This window comes from Podarcis filfolensis, assembly GCF_964270895.1.
Source record: "Podarcis filfolensis genome assembly, chromosome: 14".
Lineage (NCBI taxonomy): Eukaryota > Metazoa > Chordata > Lepidosauria > Squamata > Lacertidae > Podarcis > Podarcis filfolensis.
Window position 1 is genome coordinate 35,699,409 of NC_139616.1, and position 15,367 is coordinate 35,714,775.

The 15,367-nt window shown below is 41.5% G+C and overlaps 1 protein-coding gene across 9 annotated transcripts in view; it reads left to right on the plus strand.

The window, feature by feature from the left end:
* Positions 1–15,367, plus strand: part of LOC310748862 (ankyrin repeat and fibronectin type-III domain-containing protein 1-like) — a 333,990-nt gene that overhangs the window by 32,662 nt on the left and 285,961 nt on the right. Inside the window, exon 1 of one of the 9 annotated variants that reach the window (XM_083584879.1) lies at positions 13,943–14,025. The exons of the other annotated variants lie outside the window; for them this stretch is intronic. The gene's annotated coding sequence lies outside the window, so the exon portion shown is untranslated. Of the gene's footprint in view, positions 1–13,942; positions 14,026–15,367 lie in introns of those variants that run through there. 9 annotated transcript variants of the gene reach the window in all.

Below are 15,367 nucleotides of genomic sequence, written 5' to 3' on the forward strand. Positions count from 1 at the left end.
CTCCTATCTCTCCTTGTGAGAGTGAGTGATTTGGTAGAAAAGCCTCATTCATTTTTCATGCTCAATGAGCAGTACAGCAGTTGACTGTGTTGGCAGTATTCTTGATTTAAATTTATAAAGACAGCCATCTGTAAAAGGTGAATTGGGCCAAACTAGATGTCCAAGCTAGATGTAATATTAATTGCATGAATGCAGTTAATATGCATGGTTTTAAAAGTACATAGCAGTTAGAGGCACCAGTGGGGCCTTCCCTTGGGTTGCAATAGTAGCTTTCAAGAGAACTTGGGCTATAGTAGGGAGAGAGTTAAACTTCCCCTCCTCAGCTACAATGGTTGTGAGGCTGCTCGGGCTTCTCCACAGCTGCTAATTATGTAATCAAAATGTATACATTATTTGCAGTAATGTGGTGACAATTGCTTATGGTTTGCTCCCAGCTTGGAAGAGGGCCAATAAACTAAGTTTAAGTCCTGAAAAGGAGGAGACCTTGTGGGTGAGAGGTTTCCATGTCCAGGAGATAGGTCAGTTACCAATTCTGGATATATATTTTTATTTATTTAAATAAATTATTATGGTTAGAGCAGTGTTAGAAACTGAGATATGAAAGCTAGGAGCTAAATGGCAGCTTAAACCTAGGTTATGGGCACAACAATGGAAAGAACGGTGTGCCTTTTATAACAAGAATGCAAATCTGGGGGCAAATCTGAGAAGAAACAAGGGGAACAGGACTTCTAGCCGATTGCCACACTTTCAGGATCCCAGAGAAGCCAGTGAATCCACATATCACTGTCCCAGGATTGGAGATAGCCAGCCAGGAACAGGGTTGAGACCTTTTCTTATCTCCTGCAGGAACACAGGAGCAGAGGAGCTGTCAAGCCAGGCAGAAACTTCAGAACTGCCTCCTACATGCCTGTGAGGCTACTTGAGAGAATGAGGAAGCACAAGAAAACACCTGTCTGGATTAGGCCTTGGCTGAAAGGAAAGGGGTAGAGCTTATCCAACTCCTACATAAACTCTCAGTCTGAGCTGCTTTGTTGATGAAGCAACAGTTCAGTGCTCTACCTTTCCTGACCTAGGGAATGGACAGCACCTGTTCTGGGAACACTAGGGTACAGATATCATCTGTTCTAGCCTTTTTGAAGAGCTAATATTTGCCTCTTAATCGCTTTCATAATTAAAACTCTTGCACTGGTAATTGCATTGTGAGGATCTGGCTAGGGAATCTAATGAATCAAAGGTGTCTGACAGTTTAAATTCTCCTGGATAATTAGTCCCAACACTTGATTCATTCAAGTTCTATCATTTAAAAAAATCTACAAACCCCATTGCCTCCAGAGGATGTGTTTAGAAAAATATTGCAATTCTGTAAAATATCAAGATGTGATATATGGACACTGAAACATTTACTAAAACTATAGCAGTATAGTTTCAAAAAAACCCACAAAGTGTGTTCTTTTCAGCTGAAGTTAGGAGACGTGGATGGCCCTGTGGTCTAAACCATTGAGCCTCTTGGGCTTGCCGATCAGAAGGTCGGCGGTTTGAATCCCTGTGACACGGTGAGCTCCCATTGCTCTGTCCCAGCTCCTGCCAATCTAGCAGTTCAAAAGCATGTCAGTGCAAGTAGATAAATAGGTACCATTGCAGTGGGAAGGTAAACAGTGTTTCTGTGTGCTCTGGCTTCCGTCACGGTGTTCCGTTGTGCCGGAAGCAGTTTAGTTATGCTGGCCACATGACCTGGAAAGCTGTCTGTGGACAAACGCTGGCTCCCTTGGCCTGAAAGTGAGATGAGCGCCACAACCCCAGAGTCAGCCACGACTGGATTTAACCATCCAGGGGTCCTTTACCTTTACCTAGTAGATATTCAAAAGCCTGACCATTATTTCATGCACATCTCTTGTTTCCTTGGTTAGCTGAGGAACTTTTGCTCCTATTTGTTTCTTATATCCATGTATACAATAGGGAAAATATTCTCTTAAGTGAAGCTCAATGTTCGATGAACGGCAATGCATTTTGTGAAATCCCTTATTTTAATAAAAGATTTGGGGATTCTTGAGGTTCCTCCAGAGAGTGCTAAAGGGTGCTTGCTCTATTCAAGGTATGATATGCCTTTCTTGACAAACATATTTTTTCACTGTGTGTCCGATACAAAACAAATGCCAATTCTTCCATTGAGTTTTGACACAGCCACCATCCCAGCATCACACACCCTTGTAATCACTCTCATTGCTTCCATTCTTTTCAACTTGTATTTTACTGTGCTTATCAATGGTAAGAGTACATGCTTGGGTATAGTTATAGCATATGGAACCACATCTGCTTTCAGATGTATTTTATATTGACTTGATATTTTGCCAAGAGCCCTGAAAACAGAAGGGGGTTTGTTTATTAATGTTGTAGGATTAAAATGATAATTAGATTATTCTTGTCCTAGTCCATAGGGCTCTAGTTGGGAGATATTAGTTGCTTCAGATGATTTATCCTTTTGAACTGGGAGTGTTGAATCATTGAGGGGATGTCAGATTTTGAGGGGAAGAGGTTAAAAGTTGGAGTTGAACAAGCCTGGGGAGGGTTCTATCCAAGAGGGGGGAAGTAAATCAGGACCCCAATTGTTTGAGCCTGGGGAGGAGACCAGCAGTGAAGAGGGCAGAGAGCTGGATTCAAGGGAAGGATCAAACTGGTTGGCAGTGTTCTGCTGTGGCATCAGACTCTCCCTGTCACATACCTCCTTCTGTGGAGCTGTCTCCAGTGGCTCTGTCTGTCATTGAGGAGCCTCTTCGTTTTAGGGAAGCAACTAAAAGTAAATTGGATGTTGGGTTGATACTGACACCACCTCCATCTCCAAGCACATGAAGAAAGTACTCACAAATTCCACCCACTTGAAGGAGTGCCCATTTGAGTGCCTAGTGCTGGAACCTATTCCTTGCCCTATGTACCAGTCTGATTTACATATTAAAAGTTCTTGGCAGAAACTGGACTGGGTGTTTAAGTTCATCATCTGGCAATGGGGGTCAGGAGATGGAGGGATGTTACCAAACAACACTGCACAGGATATTAGGACCTGGTTGCTTTGTGTCTGTCACTCCCACCAGCAGAAACATGACATCTGCAAATTGAAAAGGATGTCCTGGCAGTGGTGTGAACAGGTGAATGTGTAATAACATATCTTTTTGACTTGACATTCATTCTGTAAAGAGAGCACAACCTCCTTATATCCCTTCTGAGAGGGAAACTACAGGGTGAGCTACCTTCAAGAGTCCAATGATTTTTGTCTCCGGATCACAAAATTCACTTTCAATACATCCATGAAAAAGAATCAATGTAGTAGATACTGTGTCATGAGTATCAATACAGAGACTATTATTTTAAGATGAAGTATTTCAAGAACAAGAAGCTACTGTCTCTGTAGATTTCATTGTTGATGAGATACCAATATCTATCTCTACAGATGAGGGTTTTAGAAACACGGGAGGCTGATCTTCTGTATGACAAAGTAAAATGAAAGAAAGGTGGTATTGGTGGTCACCAGAAAAACTCCAACTTCAAACTCCAAACTCCAAAACTAGATAAATATTAACAAGTGAAATTGTCTTCATATAGTCAATAATTCATATAGTCAAGCCTGAATAGTTATTCCAACAGCCCTATGGCAGCATGTTTCAGAAAATATTCACTAATCTCAACGGGGCACTGCAAAATGTCTCAAGCCCCAAGCTCATAAGACAGTTTAGTAGTCATCTATGAATGAAAGCCCTGAACACACACAGAATTACTAGACCATCAGTAGTAAATGCTAGTAGTTGGTCTACTTGCCTGAAAAGACTTCCTATTTTTGATGTTTTTGAGTATTATCTCCCTGAGAATATTCCCGCAGAAAGAGTGATTGCTGTGCTACCATGGCATTACTTTGTACTTTTGAGGACAAATAATGGTTCACAATTTAAAATTATGCCTCTTGCAATCTTTTAATACCAAACATCCAAGCACAAATGCCCTAGCTCTATCTCTAAAGCAAGAAGTTTGTATTCCAGATATGGATGCTCAAGGAACTGTTTGGTAGTGTAGTGAATCCTCACTCATGTAGTGGGGACAATGAAGAGACTTTTCCAGTTGAATTTGACTCCTCCATCACATTACTGATGCTCATTATACTAATCAGGTTGTGCTTCAATTCCACTAGAAAAGATAGATTTGTAAAATGCACAGTTATTAAAGATTTTATTCTTAAGGAGCGTAGAGAGTTAAGCAAAATTTATACAATTCCCATTATAGGTTTGAGCCCTTTCTAGATAAAATTAGATATATCTGTCCTGCTGGGTGATATCAGGAAGTGACAACTTTGTGTGGAATTATGCTATTTGTAAAAAAGCAGTTGAACAAGTCAGCAGTACTCTGTTCCGTTCACTTTATTTTCCTTTTCTTTCTTTTTCTCCCTTCTTTGTGCCCCCCCATAAGACGATTGGGTTTTAAAAATACCTTTCACCAGCAACAGTGCTGTCTCATAAACCTTAAAATATCTCGGGATTGTAGCTTCGTTAGCAATGATTAATTGAGTGTTTGTTAATTGTTAGGAACATAGTCCTTTTCTTTCCTGAATGTTTGTACCACTTGTCTCTCAAATTTTTGTGCTGAACTCCCACGCTGCTATGATGGTGTTGAAAACAATGATTCAGAAAGTTCTCTACTGCTCTGCTTACTAGCAATGAAGCTGCATGTCTATGACTACATTACATGCTCAGTTTAAGTTCCTTGGACCCTTTTAATGTTGTTATTCTAACATAGCATAATAGCAAGGACATCAGCTGCCATTTCAAACAATACAGAAGGCAGGGGGCAACCCTGTCCTGTTCCTCACTAATAGTGAGTGTCAATGGTCTTTATTCCTCTCTTATATTGTTGAGTGCCCTCTCCTCACTCAGAAAACTGGAGTGGAACATCCATTGAAACAAAAAATAAATAAATGGTGTATGGTCTGAAACAGTAATAAGTTCTATGCCCTCATCTCATACCCTCCTCCACAAAGAATTAGACAAAAGGAGATGCTTGATATGGGAGTAAGAGTGATGGACCTTTGGGAAAAATTGTAATATAATTTATTGTGTGGTGTAGTACTCTCCATGAGAGTTTGCCGTCACCAGACCCTTCATATCCTACAGAACCGCTCCTGTCCATGACTCAATTGTTACAAACATTCAAATCTCTGCCTAAGATGATGGTACCAATCACAGAAGAGTGCAGTAATGGTAAAATATTTGTCAAAAAATTGATTTGTCAGTTTGGAGAGTAAGCTGAACATAAAGTCAGATGCTCACCCAGTAATGTCCCATTCACGCCCAAATACATCCTGTTGGTGTTAACTTTTTAAAGCCCTAAATAGCTTCGCCCCTGTATACCTGAAGAAGTGTCACCACCCCCATTGTTCAGCCCAGACACTTAGATCTAGCTCTGAGGGCCTTCTGGTGGTTCCCTCACTTTGAGAAGTGAGGTTACAGGGAACCAGACAGACGGCCGCCTTGGTATTCGTGCCCACCCTGTGGAATGCCCTTTCATCAGATGTCAAAGAAAGAAGCCACTATCTGGCTTTTAAAAGACATTTGAAGGCAGTCATGTATAGGGAAGTTTTTAATGTTTGATGTTTTAGGTAAAGGTAAAGGGACCCTGGACCATTAAGTCCAGTCGCGGACGACTCTGGGATTGCAGCGCTCATCTCGCTTTACTGGCCGAGGGAGCCGGCATTTGTCCACAGACAACTTTCGGGACATGTGGCCAGCATGAATAAGCCGCTTCTGGCGAACCGGGCAGCGCACGGAAACGCCGTTTACCTTCTTGCCGGAGCGGTACCTATTTATCTACTTGCACTTTGACGTGCTTTCGAACTGCTAGGTTGGCAGGAGGTTTGATGTTTTACTGTGGCTTTATAATATGTTGGAAGCCTCCTGCGCAGACACGAACAATCAATCACCCACTTTAAACAATTTTCCTCAAAAAGATTTCTGTTGGTGGGTCCCTTGCCCTCTTTACCACAGTTCCTAGATCTTTTACAGCAAGAGATGCTAGTCTCAGCAGTTGGGAATTATTTGTGAAAGTGGAGCCACATGAGGATAAAGGCTGGACGTTGTCAGGTCCAGTAATTGCAGACATAAACAAATTAGTAACTGTTGTACTCCTAACAGTTATGATAAACAAAGACATTTAACTCCCCTTTTGGGAGTAGCTTCACTCACGGGAGATACCGCAGGGTGGTGTGAACTGCACCCAGCCACAGAGAAACTTGGAGGTTGGTAGGAATCAAGACTCCATTACTGGATTCACTTCCCACACAGAACTTAACAACATAGCATAAAGTCTTTTTTTTAATGTATCACTAGCAAAACTTGTTGACAAGGTGTGATGATGAACATTAAAGTCTTAAGCATACCCTGAATATTCAGGCACTTCTGCCCTCAGGAGCAGTACATTTATTTATCTGTTCCCATTGCTGCTTTGTGGCTTGCTGCAACTTGCTAGTTTCTGGTGCTTCAACCCGTAGATATTTAGGGATGTTTAGCATTTGGGTTTCATCAGATGCTGAAAGAGTTTCCGCTCTGTAATGTACCAGGAGCTTGAATGGATATCCCCATTTATACTGGTGGCCAGCTTCTCTGAGTGCTGATGTAGAAAGAAGGCTTAAACACCCTTCCGTGGGCTAGCGTATTTGGATAGATGTCCCAATAAAGTTCCACTTGTGGCTCACCATAGTGAATCTCTTTCAGATTATAAAGCTCTTTATAAACTTTCTCCTTAACTCTGTACCTTTCAAAGTGTGGTATAATGTCTCTTGGAATATCATCATTACCCTGTCTGGGTCCTGAGACCCTATGGGCAAATACAAAATCTTCCGCAGACAGGGTAAGCCCCACATTTAAGCTATTCTCCCAGTTTTCAAGAAAGGCAGCCTATATGCTCCCTCCCCTTTCTCCAGGACCCACTCCATCTCAGATTCTGTCTCTGATCCTGATCTGAATAATTCTAAGTCTGAGACAGTGGGTCATAGCCAATGTTAGTCATATTCAAAGTAGATACGGTACATTGAAGTTAATGGACACAACTAAGTTAGGTTGATTAATTTCAGTGGGTTTACTCTAAGTAAAATTTAGTTAGCTACAGCAGCATTGCATGGTTTGCAGGCGCCTGGGGTGTGCATGCGGAACCCGCCCCACTAGCCCAGCCCTTGCTGCCAATGCTGCTGGAGCAACTCCCCCCAATGGAGCCAAGTGGGGCTGCGCTGTGCCACCTGCCAGCCAGCTGATGCAGCCTTAGGTGGGTGAACCCCCCCCAGATGCCCATGGGGGGCTATGAGGATGCAACAGTCATGTGCCCTTCAATTCCAGCCTCACAAAAGGAGGATGAGGCTGGGATTGAAGGGCACATGGCTGTTGTGTCCTTCTCATGCCGCTCTTCCAGCCCTGCACTGCTTGGTGCGGCTGGGATCAGAGCTGAATGATTTGCCCATCTGAATGATTTTTAGGTTTTCTTTCTAGTTTTGGAAAAGACTGAACAAGTGCCTTTGGTGTTAATGTTTGTTGAAACAATTGCCCAGTACAAAGTTTAATACACATTCTCCTTTACATTAACAAACCAAAAATGATTATTTTTTTTACTTTTTGAAAATAAGTTTCAAATAGAACTCAAAAATAAATATTACTGTGTACCAAACATTTGTAGCATTCCAAGGATATTAAGAAGGCAAGGACTAGAGACTTTCCAGCTTTGGGTAGGATAGATCCTTCCATGTTTCATTGTACTTTACAATTAATGTGTGCAAAAGACTTTAGGATTGTTCCTTGGAAGGAAGCTGCCTAATGTATCACTTTATCCCATATATGCCCACTTGAAACTTTAGTCTGTAGAACTTGCAGTTAAAGGTGCCATATAATAGCTCTTTCAACATTTTAATTAATTATTTAATCAATCAGTTAAGTAATTTTTATACCAACCTTCATCTGAAGACCACAGGGCAGTTTACAATATAAAAACACAAAAATATGTACCGTAATAACAAAAACAATACACCCACCCACCCCAGTTTAAAGGGCCATAGATTGTTTCATTAATCAGAAACCTGGGAGAAGAGGAATGTTTTTGTCCAGAGCTTGAAGATAGTGAAAGTGCCAGGTGAACCTCCTGGGGAGAGTATTCTGCAAGTGGGGAGCCAGTGCAGAAAAGATCCATGCTTGTGTTGCCACCCTCCGGACCTCTTGGAGGTACATGAAGAAGGGCATCAGATGATGATTGCATGATCTGGGGTCAGTTCATATGGGGAGAGAAATGTTTCTGCTAGTGTTGCAGCACCCACATTTTGGAATTCCTTGTCTATTGACATCATGCAGGTGCCTTCACAGTACTCTTTTCAGTGCCTGCTGAAAACCTTTTTGTTCAGGCAAGCCTATCCAGACATGTAGAATGTTGAAATATGTTTTAATTTGGTTGTAAGTTTACCTTTGATTTTCATTTTTTTATTGTTTTATTTTTTGGGTAAACCACCTGCTATTTTTAACTGGAGATGCCAACTCCGGGGCCTTCAGCATGTGAAGCATATGCTCTCTCACCAAGCTATGATTTCTTCTCCAGTTGATGGTTGGACGATTATGAGTGAAAAATGATAAAAGCAGAGTTTCAGGATTTAAACATCCATTGTGGTTATTCACATGTCTGTCTAGAAGCAAGTTACTCTAAGACATGGGCTTGAAAAACTTCTTAAAATGTGCACAAAATGAAACCAATTTGAAAAATATATAAATAGTCCTTAATGTGTAAAGACCAAGCTTTGTTAGCATTTGTGGATTCTTTGCAAAGAAGTAAAATGCTTCAATACACTTACTTGGGTGGCAGCAGGAGGAATTTTTGGTGCTTTGCCTCATATTGTATATCTGAGATGTACTTTGGAAGGACAATCTTGCTGTACTTTTTGAAAGGCAAAGGAGCTTCATTTTTTGCTGTTTTTAGCATTAAGCATCTTGTCCTGTAACTGCCGCTTCAGCTACCCAGACTGTCAAAAAGCATTTGTCAGAAGCTGACGGTACACAGCATAGATCACCAGGGTTTGGAATGCCACATGCTATGCCTGCGGTGCACCTATTTCTGTTGAGGATGGAAAGAAGGGCTTGAATCACAACATATTGTTAGACTTCCAAAAACCTGGTGGGGAAAATAGCTTACTTATGAAATCAGCTAGTGGACTGATTATGCTTCATTTTTTGTCAACCTTTTTGGGCATCAAGGCCAACTTAGTGATGGCTGCCTAGTTGGAGGAGAAGGCAGCAGCAAACTAGGTGCACCTTCTAGTATCAGTGCTGCTATTAGGTATTTGCTTCAGAGCCAGCCATGGTTGCTTGTCTTGTGATCTGAAGGGGTAGAAGTGCTGAAGTGTGCTGTAGTTGTTGGCTCGATGAAATTCTGTTGCAGGTACGATCTGGCCTGTCAGTTAGGAGTTCCAGTAAATGGAAGTACAGTGGTACCTTGGGTTAAGAACTTAATTCGTTCCGGGGGTCCGTTCTTAACCTGAAACTTTTCTTAACCTGAAGCACCACTTTAGCTAATGGGGCCTCCCTCTGCCGCTGCGCGATTTCTGTTCTCATCCTGATGCAAAGTTCTTAACCCGAGGTACTATTTCTGGGTTAGCGGAGTCTGTAACCTGAAGCGTCTGTAACCTGAAGCGTCTGTAACCTGAAGCGTCTGTAACCCTAGGTACCACTGTAAATGTTACTCTGGCTAATTACAAGTAGCACAAAAGAGTGGGGTCATGATTTTTACAAGCAGACTGTCTTCTGCTTTGAAGGTTGCTTAATAAATGCTGGAGATTTCAAGCAAGTAGGTTATGCGTTTGATGGCTATGTGAAGAACATACTGTGAAGTGCTCTTTGGAGCCTAATGTAAATACTAAACTTGGATGCATGTAATAGGAGACTTTCTGAGTAAATAGAAATCTGAAGGGAAGTGTTGACTCTCACTCTCTCTCTCTCTCTCTCTCTCTCTCTCTCTCTTGTGTGTGTGTGTGTGTGTGTGTGTGTGTTAGTAGTACAGGCACATTGATTGCATGTTCAAATTGAAATGTTTGTTAATTTGAGAGCCAGTATGGTATAGTGGTTAGTGTGTTGGACTAGGACCTGGGATACAAGGGTTCAAATCTTCACTCAGCCATGAAGCTCCCTGGGTGACATTTGGGCCAGCCAGTAGCACTCTTTCAGCTTAACCTATCTCACTGAATGGTTGTGGGAATTAAATGGAGAGAGAAAACAATGTATGCTACCTTGAGCTTCTTGGAGAAAATTGTGGGCTGTAAGTGCAATAAATAAATGAACAGATGCTGAAGGGGAAAAAGGGGTTGAGGTGATATAACTATTTTATAGTTTTGAGCTCTATACCTGGCATGAGGAAGTGTGTTGTGTGATAGGTCAATGAATGATTGGTGGCAACACTGTTGCTGACTTCATACCAGCCTTCCAGTACAGGCATCCCCACACGTGTGTGTGATTGACATGCACACAACCACATACAGTATATGTGTGACACCAGGAAATTAAAGAAATAATTCTGATCTGAAATGTCAGGAGAGAGGTGGAAAGTCCTCGTGGCATCTGAGGAGACCCTCCCAGAGCCCAGAGAGGACGTCAGTGAGCCAAATGTCCAGAAAAAAGACTCCCAAGTTCTCCAAAATGGTGTGCAGGAACTCTCTCTGTTACCCTGCTACCCCACCAGGTGTTGGGTGGAAAGCTGTATGTAACGTATTTCAAATCAGAGTGACTTTTGAGTTAGAGGTTTTAGGGATTTAAGAGTCATGAAGACTGAGGTCTGAATTCAATGCAAAGTTATCAACGAGACTTGATCATTGCAGATCTCACCCTTTTGAGCGATTTGCAGAAAAGAAAAAAATTGATTTTCCTGTGGGACTGCAGTTTGCCTTGGAAGAGAGGAAAATCCCACTTTGGGAAACATTGTTCTAAATAAAATCAGTACTCAAAGCATGGCCTCACCTGATAATTTTGGCACACAGGAAGAGGCTGTGTGGAAGGAAACATTCCATGAGATACAGCAGGTGGCATTCAACTAAGTTTTACTCAAAGTAGATCAATTAAAATCAATGGACACAACTTTGTCATGTTCATTAATGTCAGTGGATCTACCTTGAGTAAAACTTAGTTGAATTCCACGCAATGAGCCCTTAAATTGTGCCTGGAAGCTGATTAGCATCCACTACACTAGTTCTTTAAACACCCAGGTGTAATATTTTCCCTGCTTCTTTATTTATTTTAAAGCATTCTTATCTTGTTCTTCAACCAAGAAGGTTCCTAGAGCCACTTACAAATGTCATTGATAAGACAGCTTCTGTCCTCAGGTTAATGATCTAAAAGACAGGACACAAAAAGAAGAGGGATTTGTGAAGTAGGAGGAGAAAAGCAAACTCTGGCACTATTTCTTAGCTGGAGAGGAAGGAGCCAAACACTGGTTTTTAAGTAGAGTGGATGGAGAGGCTCTGCAGTCCTGTCTCTGCCATTCCCTCTCCTGAGTCAGATGAAATCAGCTTAATTCAGTTAACAAGCAGGCTGTCACATTATATTCCAGCTTTAGGTTACGAACAGTCTTTTCAAGCAGCCCTATGTAGAGAACGTTACAATTGACTTGTAAAGTTGTTTATAATAGTGGCCAGGCCATCCTTCTCTTAGAGTGCAGTCCTAACAGTGCAGGTCTAACCACATTTACTCAAAAGTAAGCCATATTGAATTCAGTGGGTCTTCCTCCCAGATAAATGGGGTTAGGGGATTGCAACCCTAATCCCCAGACTAACCATTTAGCCCACCAAAAGTAGCTGAGCTTTGTACCTCAGTGACATTGCTTGAAACTTTTTTCAGGCTCTCTACAGTATATCAAAACTTAATCTCACTTTTATAGATGAGACTTTCCTTTCTACCATGGTGTGCCACGACCTATTAAAGTACTTAGAAAAATAGGCAAGTGCAGTCAAACAGTGTCTTGCAGATAAATTCACTTTTGTATGTGTTCCAGAAAAGGGATTGATGAGTCAGTCTGTTTCCAGCCAGTGTCGATCATTTGCTCACTTATAAGTCTGATCCCATCCTGATCCCATCCCATTTCCTCATTAATTTACCATTTTTTAAAAAAAGCCTAGGGCTTGCTGATAAGAAGGTCAGTGGTTCAAATCCCTGTGACAGGGTGAGCTCCCATTGCTCGGTCCCTGCTCCTGCCAACCTAGCAGTTTGAAAGCACGTCAAAGTGCAAATAGATAAATAGGTACCGCTCCGGCGGGAAGGTAAACAGCGTTTCCGTGCGCTGCTCTGGTTCACCAGAAGCGGCTTATTCATGCCGGCCACATGACCCGAAAGTTGTCTGTGGACAAATGCCAGCTCCCTCGGCCAGTAAAGCGAGATGTGCGCTGCAACCCCAGAGTCGTCCGCGACTGGACTTAATGGTCCGGGGTCCCTTTACCTTTACATATTTTAAAGTTATGTGTGTTGTATTTTTTTAAGCAAATAACTTCATTTGGGACATTTGGCACGTGTGAAAGGTGATGGATTCCTAAGCTCGTGGATCAGGCCAGTTTGCTCCAGAATTTCAAAATATGAAATTCTTCAAGCATCTCTATTCACTAACAGGCTTTTGGGTGTGATTTATTGCATATTCTTTTCCCTTCCTTGCTGTTGCCTCTTCTGTGTTTTTCTAATATACATATGTTTGGACCTCTGACCCCAACCCTGAACTTGGTTTTATAAAGAACTCTTGGAGAATGGGTTATTACCAATTTGAATGGTTAGTCCCCCATATAGCGGGTAATATTTTGTCTATTGTAAACATATTTTATCTTACAGAAATGTTGACCTTTTATATGGAGTATATTTTTAACTTCTGTACATTTTGATGCTTGTATCATATAAACTGAAACATTAGAAACATGAAAGAAAAGTGGAATTTTATGCTACTGGATATTGCTCGGAATTGAGATAACTGGTGGCCATTTTAACACATGAGTGGTGAGGTGCTAGTATTTGATCACAAACACACTTCTACTCATGTAGAAAGAGATGTTTTCATATGCCTATCATAGTGCTGCAGAATATATTACAGCTCCCCACCTGTAAGTCCCAATTGTAGTTCACTCAAGTCGATAGGAAAGTGCAGCCAAGCAAACCCTGAGAAGCTTTTGCTTTACTCTTTCTTATCTCTTGTTACATGGAATATTTAGAGGCGATATGTTGCTTCTCCCCCTTTCTTCAGACCTCTCCCTCTTGCCTTGCAAGTCTGTGGTATGTTAACTCCTCTTTCTCCCTTGTGTTGCTTAGTAGCCAACAATTTCTTCTGCGTCAGGTAATAATTATTATAGCCCTCCCAAGGTGTCTGTGATTCCTAAAAATGCTGTCTGCATCTCCAAGAGCATCATTATAGGGTTTGGATGCTTAATGCTGATAAAGTGTGTGTGTGTGTTTGTTCCCTTTCTCACTGTGTCCTTTGCCCACCCTGTAAACTGCTGCTCCTCTTCTCCCCCCACCCCAGCCTTGGTGCCTGATTCCATTCTGTTGTTCCTGACCTCATTTGGAATATTGCATATCTCTGGATGGCAATCCTGTGCCTGATAAGAGATGAGGGATGGAGTGTGAGACTGAATGTACATGTGAGAAGACCGAGAGCAGGAGTGAATGCTGTTTTGATCCATCTCTCTGCAAGTGAATTGATTGCAAAAAGAAAAGAAGAAAATTTAATGCACCATCAAGGCAGACGTGGAGTTATTTGAATTTGGGGAGGGGGGTGGAGGAGAGATTGCCCGGACTTAATCCAAAGGTGAATGGGGTCTCAGGGCTGCACTCTCTTCTCATAAAATATTAATGGAAACAAGAAGGTGTTGTGAGAGGTTTTCTACCTGCTGCCGAGCAGCTGAAGGGGAAAAAGAAAGAGATTCATTCAAAGACTGCAGGGAGCTGCTGCTGCTACCGCCGCTGCAACAGAACCTCGTAAAGCCGTTCAGCTGAAACAAGCCAGCAGGTGTCTTATGCTCATAAATTGGTCTAATTTGGGTTTGTTTTTCTTGTCCTCTTGTCATCCTTCACCTTCTTGCACCCCCTTGTCTTCTGCCCTCTTTGCCTCTCCTGTGTTTTTGTGTTCTGCTATACTTGATGTTTAGGCATCTGCACCACTTTTGCTTGTGCTGGAGCATGAGAAGAGAAATTGTGTGCTAGTGGCTACTGCTTTGTACAAATTTGACTGAATGCAGGTTTTGCAGTTTATGATATCTTGGAATAATCCTGTTTGCAGAGATGAGGATGCAGGAAACAGAAATAGTGATAGTTGCCTCTAAAAATTTCTGCTATACCAGTGAAAGCACAGCATAAAATAGTACAGCATTGAGATTTTCAAACATATCATAGGCATTCACCCCCTTTCTCTTTTCATTCCTCCTTTGGAAGCAGCTGGCAAAAAAAATGCTGTTGATACTGGATGCTGTGTTTGAAACATGGAAATCCAACTAATGGAATTAATAAAACAGAATAAAAACAGATACAGAAAAAGAATTTGTTTGCAGGGAAATTATGTGACAGGCTTGCAGTATTGACTGCTCCTTTATTGTGTGTGGTTGCTTTCGGCAGAAAAATAGCAGTTAACATTTAATTTTTAATATGGCACCCACAGCAGAAGGTTGGAAAAGAATACAAAACAGTTTGTTAATTTGATGTTCCTGTTCATTTACTCTTGTCCTTTTTGTCTAAAAGGTAATTAAATGTGTTGCTATCATGTATTTTCTTGCTTCTTGTATCCAGCTGTGCTGCTTCTCAACTGAACTTTAATACCTACATGCTCATTAGGGTTCAAATGAGTTTATGAAGACACATCAACCTCCCATCAATGCCTCTTTCTGCTGTCCCCTCTATGGTAGCAGTTTGATCAAGGGAGTTAGAGATCTGATAAGCATGAGTGTAGCTGACTAGCTGAGGATTTTAAGAGGGACAAATGCATTCTGCTATGCAGAATTGTTCATTGGTGGATGCTGTTTGTATTTTCTAGTGCTGAAACAGAGTGCTGGGGTGCAGATAACTGTAAATAATTTCTAAATTAATTGAGACCTAATTAATAATAAAGATTTAGCATGATAGAGTAGGAAAGGGGCTGCTATGTGAGAGGGATATTGGCGCTGCTGGCTCTAAAGCACAACAGTGTACAGGAGGAGTTCAAAGATCTTGTTATTAGTACAGTATATGTGTAGCACTTGGGTCACTAGGGTTAGAAGTATTTGACTACACACAGCCCAGTTGTTCAGGACATGTAATGATTTTTTAGCTTTCTAATATTAAAGGTTTCTTTCTCTGTACCATGATGAAAAGTGATTGAG